The following is a 25,910-nucleotide window of genomic DNA, read 5'->3' as shown; positions in this document are numbered from 1 at the left end:
CGAGCGAACAACTTCTTTCAGTGGTGACCATATACTGTCTATAAAGGTGACTGACTGTATATTAAAGCAGAAGTAAGTGATATATTTGTGTTAATATAAGTCTTAAATAGTTGTATCTTCCGACAGCAATCACTTCTATAGAGTGTTTGGTCTGAAACACGGGTCTGTCAGTCACTCTGCTCTGCTCTGAGCCCAGGAGAAAACTTTCCTTGTATCCTACAACCTTTATCCAATGAGGAGAGAGAACGGCATAAAGGGGCAGTCCTCTCTGTGGCCCTCATTTATCAAACTTGCGCAGGATCTGGTGTAGATTCTGGTGTAAATATCAGTGTACGCCAAGTGTCACGTGTGATTTACTAAAAGTGTGTACGCTGCTGATTTCGGCGTAGAACCGGCGTGGTGGTGATAAATCCGGCGGCTGAAAACGAGCGTCATTTAAATGTCACGCCCCGATATATTCCTGCTTTAGAGGCGTCGCCCTGCCCCTTTTACGACATGGAGACACGGAAGACGGCCAAGAAGAGGGACTTTACTGACGTTACCGCGTTGAACAGGGAGAGGGCGGCAACATTAAATATCTGCACATTGATAGATTGATAGATTTTGTGATTGATAAGCGTCATCCCGGTGGATGGAGGCTGCAGACGCACGTGTCACCGACCACGTCAGGAAAACCAGCGATCTCATGAAATGCTCCTGCAGTTTACTAAACACAAGTGACTGAGGAGAAATCATATGGGCATATTACTGCTGCGAACGCTACTTTATGACCATCAGCACCGCTGGCATGGTTCGGCTGATGGAGGGATGTGAAACACCGGCCCGATCTCCCGCTGACAGGTCCCGGTGACTGGGGAAAAAAAAAAAAACACTCCGCCGCGGAGATCAGCTGCACCTGGACAGGTAGCGGAGCCCCACCCCCCCCCCCCGCCGGCTCCGGTGTCCGGCAGAGAGAGAGACTGAGGAGCCGTCCGGTCATGCTCTGGTGCTGCAGATGTTGGAAGTTTGTGTGTGTGATCTACAATAACAGGTCTGTCTGTCATTGACTGTTTCTGTTGACACAGCTGATTAACGAGCATCTGTCACGTCGTGGTTTTTAATTCATCTCAGTTGCTCAAAATAAAAGTCCAGTTACATTTTCAACACGGACTTGGTTTTATCGTTTCTCTTTTTTGGCTACTTTTTAACTTTTTATCAATATAAACAACAACAACATGTGGTCCACATGGCTGCGTTATTAGACTATGGTTTAATAATCGTTCTGACACAGCAGCACTCCTTCCTGCATGTTCTACGCTGGTTCCAAATGTGCGTACACCTGGTCAGAGCTGGCGTGAGATTTGTGCGTACCGTACGCTCACGCTCAGATTAATAAATGCCGATCCTTGCGGTGAATTTGGTGTACACCCATTTTTTTGGTGTACGCAAGTTTCATAAATGAGGGCCTGTGTGTGCAGCCAAGGGATGCGCCTGAATGTGGTGACGTAGGGACGAGGACCAATAGATCCATGACGAGGGCGGGGGCTGCTAACTCCATCTGCTGACAAGACGTTATGGTGCGTTCAAGGCAACCCGCAACTGGTGTTTTTCCGACCTGTGAAGTGGTACCAGTTCGATCTGGTACGAGTTCACGGGTCAGAAGTTACGAGTGGCCGTTATAGTGACTTTCACAGGTAAAACAGGTCGGAAAAACACGAGTGGGTTGTCTGGAACGCTACAAAGTCGTAAGTTGTGACTTGAAGCTGTAATTTACGGTTTCAAAAGCCGGCCTGGAACGCAGCATTAGCCAAAACCACCGGATCGCTTACTTCTGCTTTAAACTAAATACAATAACGATCAAACGCTCCGTTCTGATCCAGCTCCACTGGACTTTCAAAGTAAAGGTGACGCAGCTGTAAATGAGTTAAATAGTGAAACAGCTGCGCTTTTATAGCTGGTTTTATGATTAAAGGGATAGTTCAACATTTTGGCAAATTGGCCCATTGCTATAATCCCTATAGTCATAGCAGTAGGTTCGTTACCTTTAATTGTCGGTGCAAGCTATTTTTAGAACGGCGGAGCAGAGCCGTGAGCTGCTCAGAGCTACGCTACGGAGGCTCATTATGGGATTTCTTGGTTTCCCTCATCAAACTCATCAAATACACAATCCAACAACTCCACAACGCTCTGGTGGACAAGTTGTGAGCTGCACATTCACCACGCTATGAGATAATAACACAACGTTACCACACAGAGTTGTTTTAGAGGGAAATACAGAGACTGTTGATGAAAAACTGTCCCTGAAGGCAACGTGCCTCAGCGGTTTTGCATGAATTTCCCTCTAAAACAACTCTGTGTGGTAACGTTGTGTTATTATCTCATAGCGTGGTGAATGTGCAGCTCACAACTTGTCCACCAGAGCGTTGTGGAGTTGTTGGATTGTGTATTTGATGAGTTTGATGAGGGAAACCAACCGAGAAATCCCATAATGAGCCTCCGTAGCGTAGCTCTGAGCAGCTCACGGCTCTGCTCCGCCGTTCTAAAAATAGCTTGCACCGACAATTAAAGGTAACGAACCTACTGCTATGACTATAGGGCACTATGGTAATGGGCCAATTTGCCAAAATGTTGAACTATCTCTTTAAACTCTGAACATAACCTGGTCGGGACCACAGGTTATGAGCTAAGCATCAGTTACCATGGAGATCTAGCCGGGTTAAAAGAGAGCCACCTCTGTAGTACAGGAGAGGCTGAAGGCTTTAGACTCTACACACCTCGCTAACGCACTAGACTGGCTTCACAGCAGCTACAGAGGCAGTGGCCATGTTGTTAGAAACAATTAGAGACAAATGAAATAGAAAAGAAACAGAAACCTGATGAACACACACACACACACACACACACGCACACACACACACACACACACACACACACACACACTGGTTGATGGATTAAAAGTCCAGTTTGAATGAGCTCAGCCCAGAGAGTAATAACAAGCACTGGCTCCACTGTCACTGTGTGTGTGTGTTTCTGTGTGTGTGTGTGTGTTTGTGTGTGTGTGTGTAGATGTGTGTGTGTGTGTGTGTGTGTGTGTGTGTGTGTGTCTGACACGGTGCCAGCAGTCCAGTGCAGCACTCAGCTCAGCAAGATGTTAAAGATAATCAGAGGCAATGGCCCTGGATGAACCCCCGCTAGCTGGCAGCCGCTACACAATATGCTGCTGACACACACACACACACACAGGAACACACACACACACACACACACACATCTACACACACACACACACACAGGAACACATGGCTCTTCCAGATTTATTGTCCTTGTTCAGATCGACTGAACTTCTGCTGCTGCTTCAACGATGACGTCATCATATCAACGTCACAGCGTCGTCATAGAGAGGCTGAAGCGGAAACAGGAAGTAGCCTAACGGTCGCCATGGGAACTCAACTCGGAAAAAGTCTCCATGTAGGCTAAGTGAACGGGAGTCAAAGTTTTATTTCTAATCTGATTGATAAAAAATGATAAAACTCTCTTCAGAATAAAGGTAGATGTTTGTATTAAAGCTCCTTCAAAATAAAGGTAGATGTTTGTGTTAAAGCTCCTTCAGAATAAAGGTAGATGTTTGTGTTATGGCTTCTTCAAAATAAAGGTAGATGTTAGTGTTAAAGCTCCTTCAGAATAAAGGTAGATGTTTGTGTTAAAGCTCCTTCAGAATAAAGGCAGAGGTTTGTGTTAAAGCTCCTTCAAAATAAAGGTAGATGTTTGTGTTACAGCTCCTTCAAAATAAAGGTAGATGTTTGTGTTAAAGCTCCTTCAGAATAAAGGTAGATGTTTGTGTTAAAGCTCCTTCACAATAAAGGTAGATGTTTGTGTTAAAGCTCCTTCAGAATAAAGGTAGATGTTTGTGTTAAAGCTCCTTCAGAATAAAGGCAGATGTTTGTGTTAAAGCTCCTTCAGAATAAAGGTAGATGTTTGTGTTAAAGCTCCTTCAGAATAAAGGTAGATGTTTGTGTTAAAGCTCCTTCAAAATAAAGGTAGAGGTGCGTGTTAAAGCTCCTTCAGAATAAAGGTAGATGTTTGTGTTAAAGCTCCTTCAGAATAAAGGTAGATGTTTGTGTTAAAGCTCCTTCAAAATAAAGGTAGAGGTGCGTGTTAAAGCTCCTTCAAAATAAAGGCAGATGTTCGTGTTAAAGCTCCTTCAAAATAAAGGTAGAGGTTTGTGTTAAAGCTCCTTCAAAATAAAGGTAGATGTTTGTGTTACAGCTCCTTCAAAATAAAGGTAGATGTTTGTGTTAAAGCTCCTTCAGAATAAAGGTAGATGTTTGTATTAAAGCTCCTTCAAAATAAAGGTAGATGTTTGTGTTAAAGCCCCTTCAGAATAAAGGTAGACGTTTGTGTTAAAGCTCCTTCAGAATAAAGGTAGACGTTTGTATTAAAGCTCCTTCAGAATAAAGGTAGATGTTTGTGTTAAAGCTCCTTCAGAATAAAGGTAGATGTTTGTGTTAAAGCTCCTTCAGAATAAAGGTAGATGTTTGTGTTAAAGCTCCTTCAAAATAAAGGCAGATGTTCGTGTTAAAGCTCCTTCAAAATAAAGGTAGAGGTTTGTGTTAAAGCTCCTTCAAAATAAAGGTAGATGTTTATGTTACAGCTCCTTCAAAATAAAGGTAGATGTTTGTGTTAAAGCTCCTTCAGAATAAAGGTAGATGTTTGTATTAAAGCTCCTTCAAAATAAAGGTAGATGTTTGTGTTAAAGCCCCTTCAGAATAAAGGTAGACGTTTGTGTTTAAGCTCCTTCAGAATAAAGGTAGATGTTTGTGTTTAAGCTCCTTCAGAATAAAGGTAGATGTTTGTGTTAAAGCTCCTTCAGAATAAAGGTAGATGTTTTTGTTAAAGCTCCTTCAAAATAAAGGTAGAGGTTTGTATTAAAGCTCCTTCAAAATAAAGGTATAGGTTTGTATTAAAGCTCCTTCAAATTAAAGGTAGATGTTTGTGTTAAAGCTCCTTCAGAATAAAGGTAGATGTTTGTGTTAAAGCTCCTTCAGAATAAAGGTAGATGTTTGTACCTGCAGTTTAACAAGTCTTGTGTGTTTTCTCTGTTTCTCCTCTGACTCTTCGTCTTCTCTTTATCTATTTTCTGTCTTTATATTTGACACTTTCAACTGTTTCTTTTATTCTTTCTTCCTTCCTCCTCCTGTCGGTAAACAGATTAAACTCTCAGCTCTTCTGTATTTATAACGGCGCTGCGGCTGCGGAGCCTCGTGGACGTTTCCTCTGTCTTCTCCCCCTCGACATCCGATCGATAAGTGGAAATACCTCCATCGATCCTCCCCCCCGGTTCACACACTGAACACGCAGACAGAGGCAAAGCAAAATGTCCGCTCATGCATTTTAACTGCTCCACTTCATAATGTGAGCGAGGCCTCTGCTCTGCTGCAACATGTAGACTGATCTCAGGACAGTTAATACACTATAATATGTCTCCATTATTGATGGACGGACTAAACTCATGTTAAACAACCAGAATTAACACCACCTGAATAATAAACTTTATTGATACAGCTCCTTTCATAACATTAGATGCAGCTCCAGGAATAAAAGACTGTGATACACTGCAAAAAACTCAAGTATCTTAGCAAGAATATTTGTCTTATTTCTAGTTAAAATGTCATTTCTAGTCAAAACAAATCTCATTAAACTTAAAATAAGACTCATCACATTAAAAAGCAGCTTGTTTTTAGACACTTTTTACTTTTTAAGCAGATTTTCACTTGAAATAAGTAGAAAAATCTGACAGTGGATCAAGTTTTTCTTTCTTATTACAAGCACAAAAAACTTACTTTCACTGGCAGATTTTTCTACTTATTTCAAGTGAAAATTAGTTTGAAACAAGTGAAAATGATCTAAAAACAAGTTAATTTTTAGGTGATGAGTCTTATTTTAAGTGGAAAGAGATCAGTTTTGACTAGAAATGAGACATTTGGACAAGAAATACGACAAATATTCTTGGAAAGATTTTGAGTTTTTGCAGTGTAAAGTAAGTAAATAAAATTAAATATTAAAAGCTACTCACTATAAATAACTTCACTAACACTTTTCTGTTTCCCTTGAAACGCACCAATATCACACGATTCACATTAGTTTATTATAGATCCCTATTAGTCGCTGCCTCAGCAGCAACTTTTCTTCCACAGTTACAATATTAAAATATTAAAAAAGTTCATATACTCAATCTGAATATACATGTTTAAAAACTACACATGCTGTGCAAATATTTAACCAAGACAATTATCCTGAACCAAGCAAACCAAATGGGTCATGCATTACTGTAATAAAGCAACAACACACCAAACTGATGAACGAGTGAATGAACGAAATGGTTTATTTTGGTCACACAACACCAACATCAAAGTCAAACATTTTGCGTGGACAACGTAGCCAACACATATCATCATACATAATTGCATCCAAACATTTCACACACACAAAAAAAATGTCATACAGTGACGAAAAAGGGAACCGGCTGAAGCCCGAGGCCTATGTTTGCCTTATAACATTAGATTACAGAGAATATTAGCAGTACAAAATTGAGACAAAAATAATCATTGCTGTAATTCATAATTATTAATTATTTTACATTTTAAGGCTTACAAAACTTCAACTCATCATTGAGCTCATTCCATATTTTAACTCCCAAAACTGAAACACATTTGTGTTTTAAAATAGTTCTCACTTTACACATTTTGAAAATGAATAACCCTCTTACTGTAAATTATAATTTATTTTTCTTAATTCAAATAACCAAAGAAAACCGGAAGGCTGTTGTTCTTTACTCGAAAAAAAGGGCAAAAAAAAAATTATACTAAACTTGGACAAAAAGGAAGTATAAAAAAATAAATAAATATAGGTAAAAAGGAAATAAATGAAGCAGACCTTGACCACTGAGCAGCTCACGTCTCTGCCCCGCCCATCTCAAAACAACATGCACCCATAATTAAAGGTGATGAACCTATAGGGGTTATGGCGAGAGGAGGATCTGAATAAATGTTGGACTGTCCCTTTAAAGTCACAGTTACGTCATCATAGTGTTTGTCGAGTTCATGTCTCTGAGTTTTGTCTCTATGGACGTCGTCGTGTGTCCTTCACTGACCGTTGGACATGTGAGCGTCAGTCTGGTCTCTGAAGGAAGCAGCGACTGTGTGTGTGTGTGTGTGTGTGTGTGTGTGTGTGTGTGTGTGTGTGTGTAGGTGTGTGTGTGTGTGTGTGTGTGTGTAGGTGTGTGTGTGTGTGTGTAGGTGTGTGTGTTTGCTTTGGGCTTTGTGTCTTTAATCCTATTTTTCCTCTAATCTGGTTAGTCTTGTTATTTTAGTCTGTTTGTTAATTAATGAAGATCTATTTACATTCACCAGACCGCTGCCTTTAGCTTCCAGCTGCTGCTACATGTAAGGAAGGTGTGTGTGTGTGTGTGTGTGTGTGTGTCTGTGTGTGTGTGTGTGTCTGTGTGTGTGTGTGTGTGTGTGTGTGTGTGTGTGTCAGTCCTGAGCCCGGAGCGTTTTCCCATTTCGACCGTCGATGAACCAGTTCCCGGAGAATCGAAGGCAGCTCAGAGTTTTTACTGTTTCAGCTGCAGCTCAACTCCACTTTATCACCTGTGAAATTAAAGAATTAATCGGCTGGTGATGATGATGATGATGATGCACTGCAAAAACTCAACATCTTACCAAGAATATTTGTCTTATTTCTAGTCAAAACAAATCAGATTATACTTAAAATCACATAAAAAGCAGCTTGTTTTTAGACACTTTTTACTTCTTTCAAGCAGATTTTCACTTGAAATAAGTAGAAAAATCTGATAGTGGAGCAAGTTTTTCTTCCTTATTACAAGCACAAAAAACTTGCTTTGACTGGCAGATTTTTCTACTTATTTCAAGTGAAAATTTGTTTGAAACAAGAGAAAACACAACACTGATGGTTCAGACAATGATGAGACACATTTTATCTTCAAAACAAACAAAGTGCAGCTTCTTTTTTGACACGATGATGAACTGGACAGACGCGTAGATTATATTATATTATATTACACTGCAAAAACTCAAAATCTTACCAAGAATATCTGTCTTATTTCTTGTCAAAACAAATCTCCTTCTACTTAAAATAAGACTCATCACATTAAAAGCAGCTTGTTTTTAGACACTTTTTACTTCTTTCAAGCAGATTTTCACTTGAAATAAGTAGAAAAATCTGATAGTGGAGCAAGTTTTTCTTTCTTATTACAAACACAAAAAACTTGCTTTCACTGGCAGATTTTTCTACTTATTTCAAGTGAAAATTAGTTTGAAACAAGTGAAAATGATCTAAAAACAAGTTCATTTTTAGGTGATAAGTCTTATTTTAAGTGGAAAGAGATTAGCTTTGACTAGAAATGAGACATTTTGACAAGAAATAAGACAAATATTCTTGGAAAGATTTTGAGTTTTTGCAGTGTGGTGATGACACGTCACAGAAATCATCTCTTCACTGTGTTTCCTGCTGCGAACACAATAAAACAAGTGTGTTTCTCTCTGCGTTGCCGCGGCGCCGGCGGGAAGCTGATTGAGGTTCGGCCGCCGGTGAAACAAGAACAAGAACAAGAGATTTAAAACAAAACACAAAACAAAACAAAACAAAACAAAACAAAACGCAGCTGAAGGAAGATTTGTGTTTTTGTTTTTCTGTTTGTAGCGAGACAACAGGGAAATAAAATAAACTCACCTGTTTGTTTCTGTGAGAGGAAGAGAGAACGAGAGGAGGAGGAGGAGGAAGAGGAGGAAGGAGAGGAGGAGGAAGAGGAGAGAGGAGAAGAGGAGGAGGAGGAAAGGAAGGGAAAGGAGGAGGAGAGAGGAGGAGGAAGAGGAGGAAGAGGAGGAGGAGGAAGAAGAAGAGGAGGAGGAGGAAGACAAGGAGGAGGAAGAAGAGGAGGAGGAAGGAGGAAGAAGAGGAGGAAAAGGAGAAGAGAGGAGGAGAAGAATGAAGAGGAGGAAGGAGGAAGAGAGAGGAGGATGGAAGAAGAGGCGGAGGAGGAAGAAGGAGTGAGGAGGAGAGAGGAAGGAGGAGGAGAAGAACGAAGAGGAGGAGGAAGGAGGAAGAAGAGGAGGAAAAGGAGGAAGAGGAGGAAGAGGAAGAAGAGGAGGAGAGAGGAGGAAGGAGAGAGGAGGAGGAAGAAGGAGAGGAGAAGGAAGAGGAAGAAGAAGAGGAGGAGGAAGAAGAAGAGGAGGAGAGAGGAGGAGGAAGGAGGAGGAAGGAGAAAAGAGGAGGAAGAAGAGGAGGAGAAAGAAGGGGAGGAGGGGGAGATAGGATGAGGAGAGAGGAGGAAGAAGAGGAGGAAGAGGAAGAAGAAGAGGAGGAGGAAGGAGGAGGAGGAGAGAGGAGGAAAGGAAGGGAAAGGAGGAGGAAGGAGAGAGAAGGAAAAGGAGGAGAGATGAGGAGGAGAAAGAGGAAGAGGAGGAGGAGGAAGAAGAGGAGAGAAAGGAAGAAAAGGAGGAGGAGATGAGAGGAGGATGGAGGAAAAGTAGGAGGAAGGAGCAGAGATCTGAAAACCCTTCCAACCAAACAGATAAACTCTATTAGATGTGATGCTGTAGTGATGTTGTGTCGTGTCGTGTTGTAGCTCAGACTGACTGTGTTTGTTTCCAGAGACTTTTACCAGTGATGTGGATGAATGAGCTCATGGTGAACTGATGTATGAGCTCATATATGTACAATGTGGATGTAAGCGTTGTGTTAGCGTGGCGACGTTTTGGGGATGAGATGAGCCGTTTAGATTAAGATTAAGATGCTTTATTGTCATTGTATATCATACAACGAAATTTCCATTTGAGGCATTCCCAGATACCCACACCCCTCAAGAAGCTATGCCTCTTGTCAGGCCATCATTGTAAATAAGAACTTGTTCTTAATTGATTCTGCCTGGTTAAATAAAGGTTAAATGAAAATAAAAAAAAATGTAAAATAATGTTAACAATAATAATAATAATAATAATTCATCCTAAAAGCCTAAGATAGATGAGATGATGATGGAACTGGAACAAGCAGCTTCAGTTCTGACCAACTGGAAAAAACTGTCATGTGAAGTAAAATTTGTAAATTTTATTATATTTTGTAATATTTTGTAATATTTAATTTGTAATTTATCTCACGTTGTTGTATTGTTTTATTCTGCTATAATATTCTTCACCTTTGTCCACTGGAGCGCTGTGATGGAAGAATTTCTATAAGAGATTAATAAAGTATATTCTATTCTATTCTTGAAATGATTGTGTCTTTAAACATTTATATAGCATATAACCTATGTATACATACATATATATATAGTGTGTGTGTGTGTGTGTGTGTGTGTGTGTAGACCAGTGTAGCTACACATTGTGTATCTACTTGTTTAAAGACACAATCATGTAGCGTTTCTGTGTATTTACAGTGTTTTGATTATGCGTTACAGAGGTTTGTGTACATAACAATGAGGAAGTGCTTTCCACTGAGTGTCGGTGTGTGTGTGTGTGTGAGTGTGTGTATGTGTGTGTGCGTGTGTGTGTGTCTATGTGTGTGTGTGTGCAGCTGGCGTGTGGAGTGCAGCAGCAGCGGCTGATTGCTGATCAGTGTTAAGCTAATGTTAGTCTGCAGCTTCACCCCGTCTTTACAGCCGAGTGGGGCCACGGCTGATTGTAGTGGAGGAGTCAGAGCTCTCAACTGGACTGGAGGGGGGGGGGGGCATTAGGAGGGGGGGCATTAGGCTGGGGGGAGGGGGGGTAATTACTGGTCTGGTCCTGTATGAAGGAATGCATGTGAAGTGAAGTCGTTTGAAGCCACAGAACAGAAACATAAATCACCTGTTAACAGAGACTCTACAGGTGGAGCCGTGTGTGTGTGTCGGTGTGTGTGTGTGTGTGTGTGTGTGTGAAACCTCTCAAGCATCTCTGCGGATATGAGGAGTAAACGGTTACCACGGTTACCTGCATCTGGATCTACACATAGGCTACAGTATTGAATATTCATATAGTAGGTGGTGCAGAAAGCAGGTCACTGAGGTAATGAGCACAAGAACAGTAAAACACTTACAAGACTGTTAATAAACTGTATTATATTATTAAATCTTGTGTTTTACAAAATGCTCAAATATGTCAAATTACTTACGCTATGAGATAATAACACAACGTTACCAGACAGAGTTGTTTTAGAGGGAAATACAGAGACTGTTGATAAAAAACTGTCCCTGAAGGCAACGTGCATCAGAGGTTTTACATGAATTTCCCTCTAAAACAACTCTGTGTGGTAACGTTGTGTTATTATCTCATAGCGTGGTGAATGTGCAGCTCACAACTTGTCCACCAGAGCGTTGTGGAGTTGTTGGATTATTGTGTATTTGATGAGTTTGATGGAGGGAAACCAAAAAGAAATCCCATAATGAGCCTCCGTAGCGTAGCTCTGAGCAGCTCATGGCTCTGCTCCTCCGTTCTAAAAACAGCTTGCACCGACAATTAAAGGTAACAAACCTACTGCTATGACTATAGGGATTATGGCAATGGGCCAATTTGTGAAAAAAAAATGTTGAACTATCCCTTTAAACAGTTTAAAGCTTTTGCAGATACAACACAATCATCATCTGAACTCGTTCACGTGAAGAATCTGGACTGAACCTCGACTGAACGGTTCAGATTCACTGTTGTAGCAGAATTTATCCACACAATACACACACTAACAACTCCCCTACACACACACGCACACACACACACACGCACACACACACACACACACACACACACACACACACACACACAGACACACACACAGAGTTGTAGTGCTCCTCTCCTCTCTCTCTAAGTGCTGACTCGAGGCTGCAGCGATGATCGTTGAGTTCCAGTGTATTGATTGTTCCTAACAGATTTATCCACATGCAGAGGGCGTGAAGAAGAGCAATCACACACACACACACACACACACACACTGACATACCACAATAGCAGAGGAGCTTGTGTGTGTGTGTGTTGCAGCCCTGGAGCAGCGGTCTAATTGTCGTCCAGGTCAGAGTCTCTGAGCAGCTGCAGCACAACACAATGAGAATTAATCACTGATATTAGAGGATTACAACACACTGCATTGTGAGTGTGTATGTGTGTGTGTGTGTGTGTGTGTGTGTGTGTGTGTGTGTGTGTGTGCGTGTGTGTGTGTGTGTGTGTGTGTGTGTGCGTGTGTGTGTGTGATACAAAGCCTGAACACACACTCGTCAGGTCGCAGCAGCTGTAAAGATTCATATTTTACTGTAAAAGCATCATCTGTTTGATTCTCGATACACTCGACGTTTTTACCTCAGAGATTTTCAACTAAAGTAAGTGACATATTTCCTGCATTTTAAAGCCGTAAACTGATTGATCCATGTGTCCTTGGATTATAAAACAGAAAAAGCAATAGAAATCTAAAAAAAAAAAAAAAAAATGTCAATAGGTTGTGTAGTGTATTATCCACCTGAGCTTTTTTGCTTTAATATCTTCAATTATCTTATGTTTTGTATGGTGTTTTCTCAGCCTAAAAGTTAAGGGATATAGGTCAGAGATCATTCACCATTTGGATAGGAACTTAATTTGTGATAAGTAACGGTTTATAGTTAAAGCAGATATCATCGGCACGGCCGTTTCGGCTAATGCTGTGTTCAAGGCAGGCTTTTGAAACCGTAAGTTACAGCTTCAAGTCACAACTACGACTTGGTAGCGTTCCAGGTAACCCGTAGCTCGTGTTTTTACCGTCCTGTTGTCTGTGAAAGTTCCCTATAACGGCCACTCGTAACTTCCGACCCGTGAACTCGTACCAGATCGAACTGGTATGACTTCACAGGAAGGAAAAACACAAAGTACGAGTTTCCTTGAACGCACCATGAGTTAGCAGCCCCCGCCCTTCTCAGGCATCAATTGGTCCTCGTGCTACGTCACCACATTCACGCGCATCCCTTGGCTGCACACACAGCCCTTCATGCCGTTCTCTCCCCTCATTGGATAACACTTGTATCCCACAAGGAAAATTTTCTCCTCGGGTTACAGCAGAGCAGAGTGACGGAGAGACTCGTGTTTAGGCTGAAATACTTCATGTAAGTGATTGCTGACGGAAAATAGGACTATTTAGGACTTATATTAACAAAAACATTCCACTGATATCTGCTTTAAATGGAATAAATATGAATAAATTCAGATGTTACAAGAGAGAAAAGGCACATGCATACATTTACAGCAAGATGTTTAGATTAGGTGTCTAGCAGTAGTGTGGAATGTACCCTGAGAAATGTGTTTCTTGTCATCTATCCATCTCTGTGGGTCATAGTTTTTGGGGAAACTTGACACTGTATCTATGTTTAAGTTAGCCTGGTCAAGAGATTAAATGTCAGAAGGTATAGGCTAGATTCTGTTTTTAGATCCTGTCTTTGTCTGACCATCTTGGTCAAACATTTCCTTCTGTGGGAGAAGGTGGAGAATTAGAAAACGTATATAAGGTCAGAGCTTTGGGCCAAGAGAGAGAGATCTCACATTGGCACCAGAGATGCTCCACAATTCGACATTTTTGTACACTGTTCTTCTTCTTGTAATAAACTCTTTTTGAATGCAAGAAAAGACGTGTCGGCGGTGATCCCTTCTCTTCATCAACACATCAATATACCACAGTTGCAAAGGAGAAGATGACAGCCAAATGTGCATGTTGTTAAATTTAAAACAAAAGAAATGTGTTAATACAATTATACTCTAGACTACTTTAACCAAAACAATTAAAACATCTGAAAAAAATATAGGCTATCTGTTCATGGAATAGTACTTTTGTGACAAATACTGTCTAGCCTTCCCTGAGTGGGTTTCGAACCCAGGTCTCCTGCAATGATGCTAACCGTTTTGCCAAGAGGTCAATGACCACTGGGCAAGTGGGTTAGAACGTCTTTTATGGGTGAGTGAGTTTAACTTCAGCACCGGTAACCGTCTTAAACATCTTTTCTTCTATATATTTCATTTCTATGGATATTCTCATTCATCCAGGTCATCGTTCTTTTCTGGGCAAATTGAATCGTAGGCAACTGGACTTGTATTTGTCTGGGTAGACATTTCGTTTCTTATCCAAGGGGCTTCATCAGTTCGTATGCAAGAAGTCTCACTAGTCCGCATTGTTTTTATTAGTAGTAGTAGTAGTAATAAACCTTTATTTTACCAGGCAAGAATTGCTAAGAATACATTCTTATTAAGGCAATGGCCTGGTAGGAGGTGAAAGACCTCCTAAATTCCTCCTATTATGAGACCTTTCACCTCCATTATATAAATAAATGATCGTTAACAACTGTTTAGGAAAAAAACTGACAATAGTGTTGAAAAATATTATAATTTAATGATTTCCTAAAGTCATATGATGCTACATGTCTTGGATAATTAATAGGGGTGTCACGATTCTCCAAATCCTCGATTCGATTTGATTTTCGATTTTAGGGTCACGATTCGATTCGATTCTCGATTTCTTTTCGATAAAAAATCGAAATCGTGACACCCCTAATAATTAAGGATATTTGGCCGATAACATGAAACCCTGTCATAAAAACACTGTGAGCGAGCTGAGTCGTTGTTACAGGGTTGAAAATGTTTTTAAAAAAAATCAGATGACCCAAAGTTCAGTGAGTTCAGAGAATCACCGACTGCACCTGGTCAGTTATTATTGTGACATATGAAGATATTAATAATAATAATGGTACTGTGATTTCATACCAAATAAACTAAACACATCAGGTTAAAACAGTCGGAGGATAAATGTTGAGTTTCTGCTCTGAGTGAAAAAAGTTGTGTTCAGTCTGACTCTGTTGACTGGGATGACTTCCTCACCTGAGTGTGTGTGTGTGTGTGTGCAGCTCAGGGATATAATAAATAGTCACAGACAGACTTCAGACTGAGTGGAGATTTGTAATTTTTACAGCCAGAAACACAGAAATGCGTGTAAACAGGAAGAGGAAGCTCCAGCTGCACGAGCAGAGATGAAATCTAGAAACAAGTCAGAGTTTAAACAATTTAAAACCTCATCTGAATGAGAGGAGCAGCGTGAAATCAGAGGTGAATTACACTGTGAGTGACACCGGCTGCTTTCTGCTGCATGAGTCACACGTTAGAATACAACGTACACATGATTCATATTATTCACATTATTCACATTAACAATGAATTCAATTACCATTAAAATTGCAATTGGACACGTTCATGTGGAGAGACTGTACAAACTCCCTGTAGGTGGGAAATTAGACGATAGATGCTGGATTTAAAGAGGAACTACCAGTATACCATATGCAGGATTTCAATCTTAACTCTGCTGCATGTGTCCCTTAAAGGGATAGTTCAACATTTTTCGCAAATTGGCCCATTGCCATAATCCCTATAGCAGTAGGTTCGTTACCTTTAATACATTTTTATTTTTATTTTCAGAACGGCGGAGCAGAGCCGTTTCTTTCTTGGTTTCCCTCGTCAAACTCATCAAATACACAATCCAACAACTCCACAACGCTCTGGTGGTGAGCTGCACATTCACCACGCTATCACACAGAGTTGTTTTAGAGGGAAATTCATGCAAAACCGCTGATGCGCGTTGCCTTCAGGGACAGTTTTTCATCAACAGTCTCTGTATTTCCCTCTAAAACAACTCTGTGTGGTAACGTTGTGTTATTATCTCATAGCGTGGTGAATGTGCAGCTCACAACTTGTCCACCAGAGCGTTGTGGAGTTGTTGGATTGTGTATATTTGATGAGTTTGATGAGGGAAACCAACCGAGAAATCCCATGAGCCTCCGTAGCGTAGCTCTGAGCAGCTCACGGCTCTGCTCCGCCGTTCTAAAAATAGCTTGCACCGACAATTAAAGGTAACGAACCTACTGCTATGACTATAGGGATTATGGCAATGGGCCAATTTGCCCAAAATGTTGAACTATCCCTTTAACTACAACAGGAAACATGAACCCGTTGTCTCAGTTTTAAACAGTTTGATGTGAAGTCGTCGGCTGAAACATCACAGGAAACATTTTCTCGCCTCTTTTGATCTGATTTTTTTTTTCCACTGATGTTTTTGTTGTTAATGGTGTTAAAACCAGAGTCAGAGTGACTGTGTGGCTGTCACACACCAACACACACACACTAACACACACACACACACACCAACACACACACACACACATTCACATCTGGAGGCCTCTCCCTCTCTCATCCCTCCAATTTATTAGGCCCCGGGGAGTCGACTTGGACAGCGGGGGCTCTTGTTAGAGATCATATTTTTAATCTCCTCACATGAAATGATTGTCCCCCTCATTCAACATTATGGATGAGATCCCATTAAGGAGCAGTGCCAGGTTTATGTGTCACCAATGAAGCAATATGAAAGGAGCCGCGCGACGAACAAATGCTCCACTCCATCACCGCCAGATAAAAGTAAATGGCTCATGTCTCTAATAGTTGGCCTACTTTAAGACAGATTGCTTGTTAAATGATTTGCATGTTGGAGAGAAGAAGATGTAGAAAGGCTCAGAGACGTCTCGTCATCTCTTTTTATGTGTATTATTTATTCATAAAAAGGAGGAACGATTAGTCTGCGGGTCGTCTCTTTAGCGTGTGCTGACAGCCTCGTGGTTATCTTGTCACTGCAGTTAAAACACTGTGACATGTTTGGGATTTGTGGAGGATTTTAATTGATAGTGTTGTGTTGGCAGGGCAGCGAGCAGCGAGCGCTCTCTCCATAGGATCGCAGCAGTAATGGATATTGATAGAGGAGGATTTAAAACCACTCCAGCACCTTCACTCTCCCTCTCAGAGTAAAACCTCTCCTCTGGTCATCTGTCTGTTAACTCGGCCTCCTAATGCACAAATTGGACGCGAGCGGAGGTTTCACTTTCTGCAGAGACACAAAGAGACAGAGACTGAATGCAGGTTTCAAGTGATGCAGGACAAGCGGTTTGTTTTTACAGAGTGGCCCCGAACGCCTCAGAGAACAAAAACAATTGCAGGTGTGACATAACGGTAACTCCTATCAGAAAGAAACATAGACAGTGAGCCTCATAAGGACTTCCTGAACGCTTTGGTGTGATTTTGGTGTTTCTACAGTAAATATTTTGGAGACACTTGCGAGTTTAAAACATCAGTCCGTTCTGCTTCTCTCAGAAAATCTTTGTATTGGAGTCAATGAGGAGCAGAGACAGACGTGGCCGCACTCAGAGGCTGCCAATTCAAATTCTGTAAATCTCTGTGATATTTTAAGCACATGGTGAGAGACAGAACAAGTTTGTCTACAAATTTGGAAAAAATCATGTGTGTAGAGTGTAAATTGTGGCCGGCCGAGTGTGGAAAGAGAAAAACTCTGGTCGGAACATCTCTGATCAGAAAAAACGACTTTTCCAGAGCGGCTGCAACATTTAGAGGACCCAGCCTATGCGGTCTACGGAGGAAACGGCTTAGAAGGCTGCGTCAATGAAACAGTCTTTCCTGATTGCGTCTGAATGTAAACAACGTCCTAACCTTAAACATCTGAAAGTGGCGCTGCAACGGCTCTTCCCTTCCTCTGCTCCTCACCTGTGCAGCTCAGCGGACGACCACGCCTCCAAGCCGGTTGCAGAGCGGGGGTACGGCGGAGAGCTGCTAACGTTCGATAGCATGCTAGGTTGCTAATGACAACAACAGCGCGCAAAGAATCTTGCTAGATGGCGTACAGGAGCTGCAGGAAGTGATGTAGACGTAGAATCTTACCAAAACTTGTTGAGAACTCCCGACTGGTTAAAGGGACAACCAGGAGTTTCTCCATCAGCAGAACGAAAAATTCTGCGACAATAAAAAAGTCTGATATTAATGTGGATGAATCTCCGTTACCACTTGTTAATGGTCCATTTTAGATAAATCTATGGTTTTGTCTCTATGGTTATTTTGTTATTATTAGTGGTGGTGGAAATGCTGGGCGAGCCGACCAGCGTTTCTTTACTTTGGGTTTCGTGGCGAGTCATGAGAATAACGCCGCCGAATCTCCGTTTATGGTGGGAACTACGACGGTATGTGATCGTCTTCCAACCTCTGACTTTAATTCTTGATGAATGAAAACATGAGTCTGTCTTGCGCCGGTCAAAGAATTTCACGGTGCGGAGGCTCATAAATGTAGTGTGGAAACACTTCGTTTTAACAAAACTCCTGGTTGTCCCTTTAAGTCTAGTAAAACTGACATGTAGCCTACAGGTGTAAAATAGGAAAAAAAAGCGAAAAGTAAATGAAGCCATTGGTTGGGTTTAGGCACAGCTAAGTAAAGATTGCATGTTTTCTAGGACGTTAGCTTCCTGCAGCTCATGTAGCAACAACCACGAAGGATACAGTAGGTGCGGTGCGTCCTCCTAAGGAAAGCTGCATTCCAATGAAACTCTTGGACCGGTGCAAGACGGAAGAAAGCAAAAACATTCGAAAACTAAATAAACTCTTTCAAAACGATCAAGAAAAAGAAAATCTGTTTCTGCGTGGACGAGTTTGAATGAGTTTCCATCATGGAGCCACGTATCCCAGGATTCATTGCACACTGGTGACGTTAACAAACAACACGTAACAAGCTACAAGTCAGAGTTTCCACACACACACAGACACACACACATCTGTACAGAACAAATCCAGATGTGCAAAGCTTGTGCCTTTAAGTGTAGGCTAATAAAATATTTTAACTTTTCATTTTTAATTTTATTTGCAAAAGTTTCTAAAACCTGTTTTCATCTGTTTCACAAAGGGAAGCAACTGAACAATTTCTATTAGTGATGGAAAACTTACAAGTTATAATTTGGGGCTTTTAGTGTGAAAGGACGGCTTGAGTCCATTCACTCTCCACCTGCCACTGTGCAGCATTATTATAGTGGTACAGTCATATTATTATAGTGGTATTATACTTATTATTATTATAGTGGTACTTCTAGAGGACTCCTCAGGTTCATAACCCACAGTAAGCTCACCTTTGTGCAGATATTTTCCATCTAATCTTCCTTGAACCTGAACGCAGCGCTGCGTTGATCCACACACACTGCAAAAACTCAAAGTCTTTCCAAGAATATTTGTCTCATTTCTAGTCAAAACTAATCTCTCTCCACTTAAAATAAGACTCATCAGCTAAACATTAACTTGTTTTTAGATCATTTTCACTTGTTTCAAACTAATTTTCAAAATCTGCCAGTGAAAGCAAGATTTTTGTGCTCATACGTAATAAGGAAGAAAAACTTGCTCCACTATCAGATTTTTCTACTTATTTCAAGTGAAAATCTGCTTGAAAGAAGTAAAAAGTGTCTAAAAACAAGCTGCTTTTTGATGTGATGAGTCTTATTTTAAGTAGAATGAGATTTGTTTTGACTAGAAATGACATTTTGACTAGAAATAAGACAAATATTCTTGGTGAGATTTTGAGGTTTTGCAGTGTACTGATTGATGCTGTAACAGTTGAGTTACACACACACACACAGACACACAAACACAGCGATCACTTTGAGGACTAGTGATAAATAAACAACCCAAACAGAAGGTTTCGTCCTCTCAGGTTTAGAAGCAGCAGAGCGGAGGAGAGGAGCTGGAGGCTGAGAGCAGCAGCAGCAGCATATTCTGGGATGGAGATGGAGCTGCTGGAGGATAATGAGAGGGTTTTTTTCTCCATAGCTTGATTGCAGCCATTCACATCCAGACGCTGAGGTCACAACTTGGTCCTTGCTCTTAACAAAAGCTGCAGCAAAGTGGATTTTTTTTTTTTTTTTCCTTCCATATTTTTATTTTATTCACTGCATGAGAGCGACGAGATGGAGATGGAGATGGAGATGGAGGAGGTGTAGTTGTCAAACCGGCGTTTTCTGGCTGCGCTGCCTGAATGAGCCTTTTGTGCCTCTAAAAGGAAAAAAAAAAAACATTTTGACCATAACACACACAGACACACACACACAAAACAACATGTTTAAAGCAGCGGAGAACACGTCCACTACTTCCTGTTAGTGGAGTTAATGCTCCAACAAGAGGTGGTTTCTCCTCAGAGATAAAGAAGACGACGTGTGAGGAGTTTCCCAGAAGAAGTGTCATATTGACGGAGCTGCATCACCTGCACAAACATAATACATGATATTATTGATCCAAACAAGTCACACACACAACCTGCACAAAGAGAAAATACAGGGATGGTTGTAACGTGGCTCAGTTGTAACACTGTGAAGAATCATCTGATTGACTCGATGAAGCCAGTTTTAGAAGGAACAAACTAATTTTGAGGTATGAAAGTATTTTGTGTGATAGCTCTTCCTGCTTTAAACTCATCAAACATAAATCAGGTTTGTTGTGTGTCTATAACCATGTTTCCATCCACACATTTTTATTTGCATTAAGCAGTATTGAATTAAAAATGTCTTATGGAAACAGTAAAATTCAGTTAATTGATTGATTGATTGATCATATTTATTTCAAACCAAACGAAAATTATATCTCACATACAACATAACAAGAACATCCACAGGACACCATATAACCAAATATCGACACCAACAACAACTAACACTGTTTGAAATGGGGATGGAAGAAGCAAAGAAAACACAACCAAAACACAAGGTCACTCTCCAAAATGTCATAAATATCGATAAAAAGTTAATACAGTCGATCTCATCAGATTTTTTCTTGATCGATACAAAGTTAAAGACAAGACAAATTGTGCTTGGAGACAGTTGTTTGTCTGATAAATGTGAGTTGCGATCGTGTTTCATGTCAGTTCCTCTACGTATCCCAGCTGGAGTAAAACACAGACATGTGCAGGTGAACAGGACAGACTGGCTTCATGTGAAGAGTCTCAGTGTAACCACAGGTCGCTCCGGTGTCTAACACACGCTGCATCTGCATCAAAACGGTGTTTAGACGTCAGTAGCCATGTTTCCATCAGCTGTTTAGATCATCTAGATGTATCGCACCAGAAAATGATGATGGAAACGCTGTAATTCAAACTAAAATCCCCTGATTCGCACAAACTAAAATACGCTCGCTAGGGCCGGTTTTGGTTGATTTGAAGGGATGTGTGGTATATTGATGTGTTGATGAAACTAAGGGATCACCGCCGACACGTCTTCACTTGCATTCAAAAAGTAGTTTATTAATAAGAAGAAGAACAGTGCACTAAAAATGTCGAATCTTGGAGCATCTCTGGTGCCAATGTGAGATCTCTTCCTATGGCTCAAAACCACAATCTTTATATACTTTCTAACTCCAAAACTCCACCTTCTCCCAACATAAGGATACAGCTTACCATATTAGGCATTAACTGTTCAACATTAATGGAAGCATTCTGTAAATCCAAACAACACCTGTATCTGTCTAACATACACAGTTCATGTATTGTTTTCATAAACACAAGACAGGATCTAACCTATATATAATTTTACGACCTTGCTTCGGACAAGGTTGAACATCAGCTTAAGGCCCTGTGAACAACAAAAACACATTCTCCTCGGGTACCTCTCACATGGGTCACTCATGCCTCATCTGTTACTGTTACTTACACTTACACTTTCCTTCAGTTCCAAGAAAGAGAGAAGAACATAATGCATGATGTTAAAGCAAAAAGTTCAGGTTGATAATACACTACAGATGGAAACAGTTATGTTGAATTAAGTCTGATGTAGCCACTTTCACCTCAACTGCTCCCGTGTTGCAGTTCACTCACAAGACAACAACAGGGTTTCCACCACCACGGCAAAATAAAAGCAGCCACACCTTCAGAATGATGTTTTTCTTTTTCTTTTATATGTCAAAACAATGTAAAGCAGGATTTCCACTACCAGTTACCATTACTTTGCATCCCTTTCCACTGCACAGTTCTTCATAGTTCCTCCTCAGTAAAAACAAAACTTATCAACCAGCGCATCCAGCGTTTCCCATTAATAGCCTAAAGTCTGTGGCGGCCGCGATTCACTCTCTCTCACGGAGTACGAGGTCTGTACTGTTAATGGAAACACACAGGATTCAAATTTCTTTTAATGCGCATTTCCCAGTAACTTGAATCACTTTGGATGGAAACATGGCTACTGACTCTTGATGACAGGCATGTTGCATTATAAGCACCAGTATGACTTATAATTGTTAGCTAGTAGATATTACAACCATCCTGGTCCCCCCAACATGAGCTTCTTCTTCCTCCTCCTCCTCCTCCTCCTCCTCCTCCTCCTCCTCCTCCCCCTCCTCCTGACATTTGATCAGGCCTGAGAATCAATATCCAGGTTGATCAGTGTCTTGTAATTATAGCGAGGTAACACACTGATAAGGAGCCGCTCTCATTATCTCACTGGATGCTGCACAACACACACACACACACACACACACACACACACACACACACACACACACACACACGCTCAGCAGTGACCTCATCTAACCCCTCAGAGAGAGAGAGAGCGCCCCCGGTGGTCGACCGAGGGAAGAGTCAGATCAGAATCATTTAATGAAAGAAGCCTCGACTGTCTGAGCCAATCACAGCCTCTCCTCGTCCCTCTGAGCCAATCACAGCGTCTCCTTGTCCCTCTGAGCCAATCACAGCGTCTCCTTGTCCCTCTGAGCCAATCACAGCGTCTCCTGCTGCTGTTGCACCTGCAGCAACTCACACCTGTTGTTATTATTATCAAATTCAATTAAAATTCAATTCAAAACAACTTTATTAATCCCACAAGGGGCAATTCATTTTGAGCAGCAGGTTGTCGTGGTTTATATACATGACTACATGGCCCACAATAAATAAATAGTCAATACATACAACACACATCAGACAACATGGAGCTTGGAATGGAGAATAGCATAAAAAAAAGCTTTAAAAAAATAAAGAATAGAATAAAATAAAATAAAAACTATGAGGAAATTATTATTATTATTATTATTATTATTTCCAGCATCAACACAGTGAGAGAAGCAGCAGAAAACAAACAGCAGAAGAAGAAGACGGCGCTGGGAGGACTGAAGGGAGAGGGTTGCCGTGGTGATCGATGACTTTTATCAGCACACACACACACACACACACACACATATACACACACACACACACACCTCCCTTTCTGCTTCTTAATCCGCTTCACTCTCTCAGAAATGTGTGTGTGTGGCAGTTGGAGGAGGTGTGTGTGTGTGTGTGTGTGTGTGTGTGTGTGTGTGTGTGTGTGTGTGTGTGTGTGTGTCTGTGTGTGTGTGTGTGTAGGATTATGTGAATATAGTTAAGATTTGATGTCAATAGAAACTCTCTGTAATTCCCCCTCGTTGCCCTGCGAGCACATTTCCACGCTGACGGACGCACAATAGGAAACACAAAGCTTCGTGTCTGCTCGACACACACACACACACACACACACACACACACACGCACACACTCTATACACACACACACACACACACACACACACACACACGCTGCTCATCTACATATTCTACTGTATGTTGCTGAGGGCTCTTACATGGTTTTAGCTACGCAGATTAGTCTTTGTATTCATGTGTGTGTGTGTGTTCATGTGTGTGTGTGTGTGTGTGTGTCTGTGTGTGTAGAGTGTGTAGACGTTTCAACAGTGTCTGTTTCCTGTAGATGTGATGTGTGTGTTTGCATATTGATCCATGTTGTTTAATTTATCACAGTTTATTATTTACAGTCATCCTGTTTTACTGTGAAGCCGTTATTATGTTTCTTACATTCACACATTTATTATTTACACCTCATACACATTGTTTACATTTATATCATTTAGAGCAGTGATGTGCGTTTCACTCCAGTTTTCAGCAGGTTCATGTTTTTCTGGGTGAATCCAGAGGCTTCAGGAGCAGATGAGGCGTTCAGGGGTCAACGTGTTGAATGGATGAACCAGTTGTCATTGCTTCCTGCTGATGAACCAGCATCAAGTCACCAAACGGCTTCAAAACCTATAAAGGAAGGAAAACGAATTACAGAGAGGAATTCACCAAATGTATAACACCATGAAGAATCCCAGAGACTCTGAGGCTTCGTTTCTTTAAAGGGGCAACGATGAGTTTGTATTTGGTTCTTAAAGAGTCTCATATTAATGTGGATGAATCTATGTTACCACTTGTTAATGGCTCCATTTTAGATAATTATATCGTTTTGTCTTTATCGTTTATTTTCATATTATTATGGTTGACTCGTCCAGCATTTCCTAGTTTCGGTTTCCCGGACGCTGCCCGGCGGGTCATGGGAATAACACCGCCGGAAATGCAGTGTGAAAACACTTCGCTTTCCAAAACTCCTCGTAGTCACTTTAATATCATTATATTATTGTTACTATAATATTTAGGGGTGTCCGCGACTAAAGATTTTCATAGTCGAATCTGAATCGTCAGATTTTGCCCATAGTTCACTAATTGTCGAATCATGTTATTTTTTCCCTCATTGATTATGATCTTGTTTGTGTCTTTTTCCGCTCTGGAGAAAAGAGTTAAAATACCAGAATAAACACATTTAATTCTTCAATTAGCATAAGATCACCATAACAGGTTGTTGGTTCTCCATCCGTTTCCTGAGAGTCAAGTTGACGTGTAACTATGTTTCCAGGTCTGAAGCTCCCATTTGTTTTATCAACAAAGGGAAATTCCAGCTCCGTTTGCAAACATGTCGTCTTTCTTGAAGTGAACAAACCCCTCGGTGTCTGTTTGAAGACATCTGACGTTGTCTGTGGAAAGAAAAGTGGTGTTGAGGGATGAAAACAGGAGACGTTAAAAATAAAATCTTCATAATCCTTCATTTAGACCTAAGATATTAGGAAACTAGAGCCGCAGGTTGAATTTGCCCGGAATCGTCCTTTAACACCAGACCTGTTGTTGAATCTCCATCTCTGAGCTGTAACGTGTGTTTTTTTCCTCTTCATGCTGCTCATCTCCCATGATGCTCGGCGGCGTGGCGCTCTAGAAGCATGTTCAGCCTAATGCAGCTTTCATAAGGTTTTAATGATCTGAGGGGAGGAACAACCCTTTATAGGGAAACTCCCAGACCGGTCCGTGTGTGATGTTCAATAAAGTTGGAAGCTGCTGCTGCTGCTGCGTCGTCGTGTGACAGAATAATTATCAATTTCCATCTCATCAGGATGCGGGCGGGAAACGGCATCACACTAAACATTTGTTGGTGCCCGGTGATTAGATCAGGAGAGAGAGAGTTTCATTTCACATTCACCGACTCGTGTGTGTGTGTCTGTTTGTTTGTGTGTGTGTGTAGGTGTGTGTGTGTGTGGGCTGCAATCATTGAGATATGATGATGTCATGAGAGCCTGACGGCGTTCCCCCAGCGAGAGAGAGAGAGAGAGGAAACAACTTTAAGTTATTGATTCATACTTTTCCCATGATGTAGCTACATACTTGTTGCCATGGTGACGGGTGGACAGACTGACACACACATGACATTAATGTAACTTACAGTCGTGAGTCGTCGCCGTCGTGGTCACTGACTTCTCCTTCTTACTTCTGTTTCTTCTCCCATGATGCTTTTCACCAAGTCTCATGCCTGTGCTAACAATAAGCTAACGTAGCTGTATCTTCCTGTGTAGCTATGTTGTTAATGTCAGTAAAGTAGTATTGTGTTTCCATGGTTATGCCAGCCTCCTCTTCCTCCTGCTTACAGAACGAATCTCCTTGTTGTTTACAACTAGCCTACTTCCAGGTAGAAAACCAGCATGAGAACAATAGTGACGGACGAGAGTTTCACTATATTTATCTACTTTTTCACGTCACTATATCACCGTTTAGACTAATCTGATGTTTGTAAAGTTTATAAAACCAATGATTGGACAAACATTACTATTTCTGTGTGCACATTTTTGTAATTAGTCATGGTTATCATAGATTAGCCGGGCTAACGGTTAGCTACCTGTTTAACTTTAATAACTCAGTGACTCAATAAACGCTCCA

At 41.1% G+C, this 25,910-nt stretch overlaps 1 protein-coding gene across 1 annotated transcript in view; it reads right to left on the bottom strand.

The window, feature by feature from the left end:
* Positions 1–25,910, bottom strand: part of LOC146966170 (52 kDa repressor of the inhibitor of the protein kinase-like) — a 40,674-nt gene that overhangs the window by 14,177 nt on the left and 587 nt on the right. The window lies entirely within an intron of this gene.

This window comes from Trachurus japonicus, chromosome 20 (genome assembly GCF_045865225.1).
Source record: "Trachurus japonicus isolate A0001 chromosome 20, Traja_1.0".
Taxonomy (NCBI): Eukaryota; Metazoa; Chordata; class Actinopteri; order Carangiformes; family Carangidae; genus Trachurus; species Trachurus japonicus.
The sequence above is the reverse complement of the archived record's forward strand: the minus strand, read 5'-3'. Positions and strand labels throughout refer to the sequence as shown.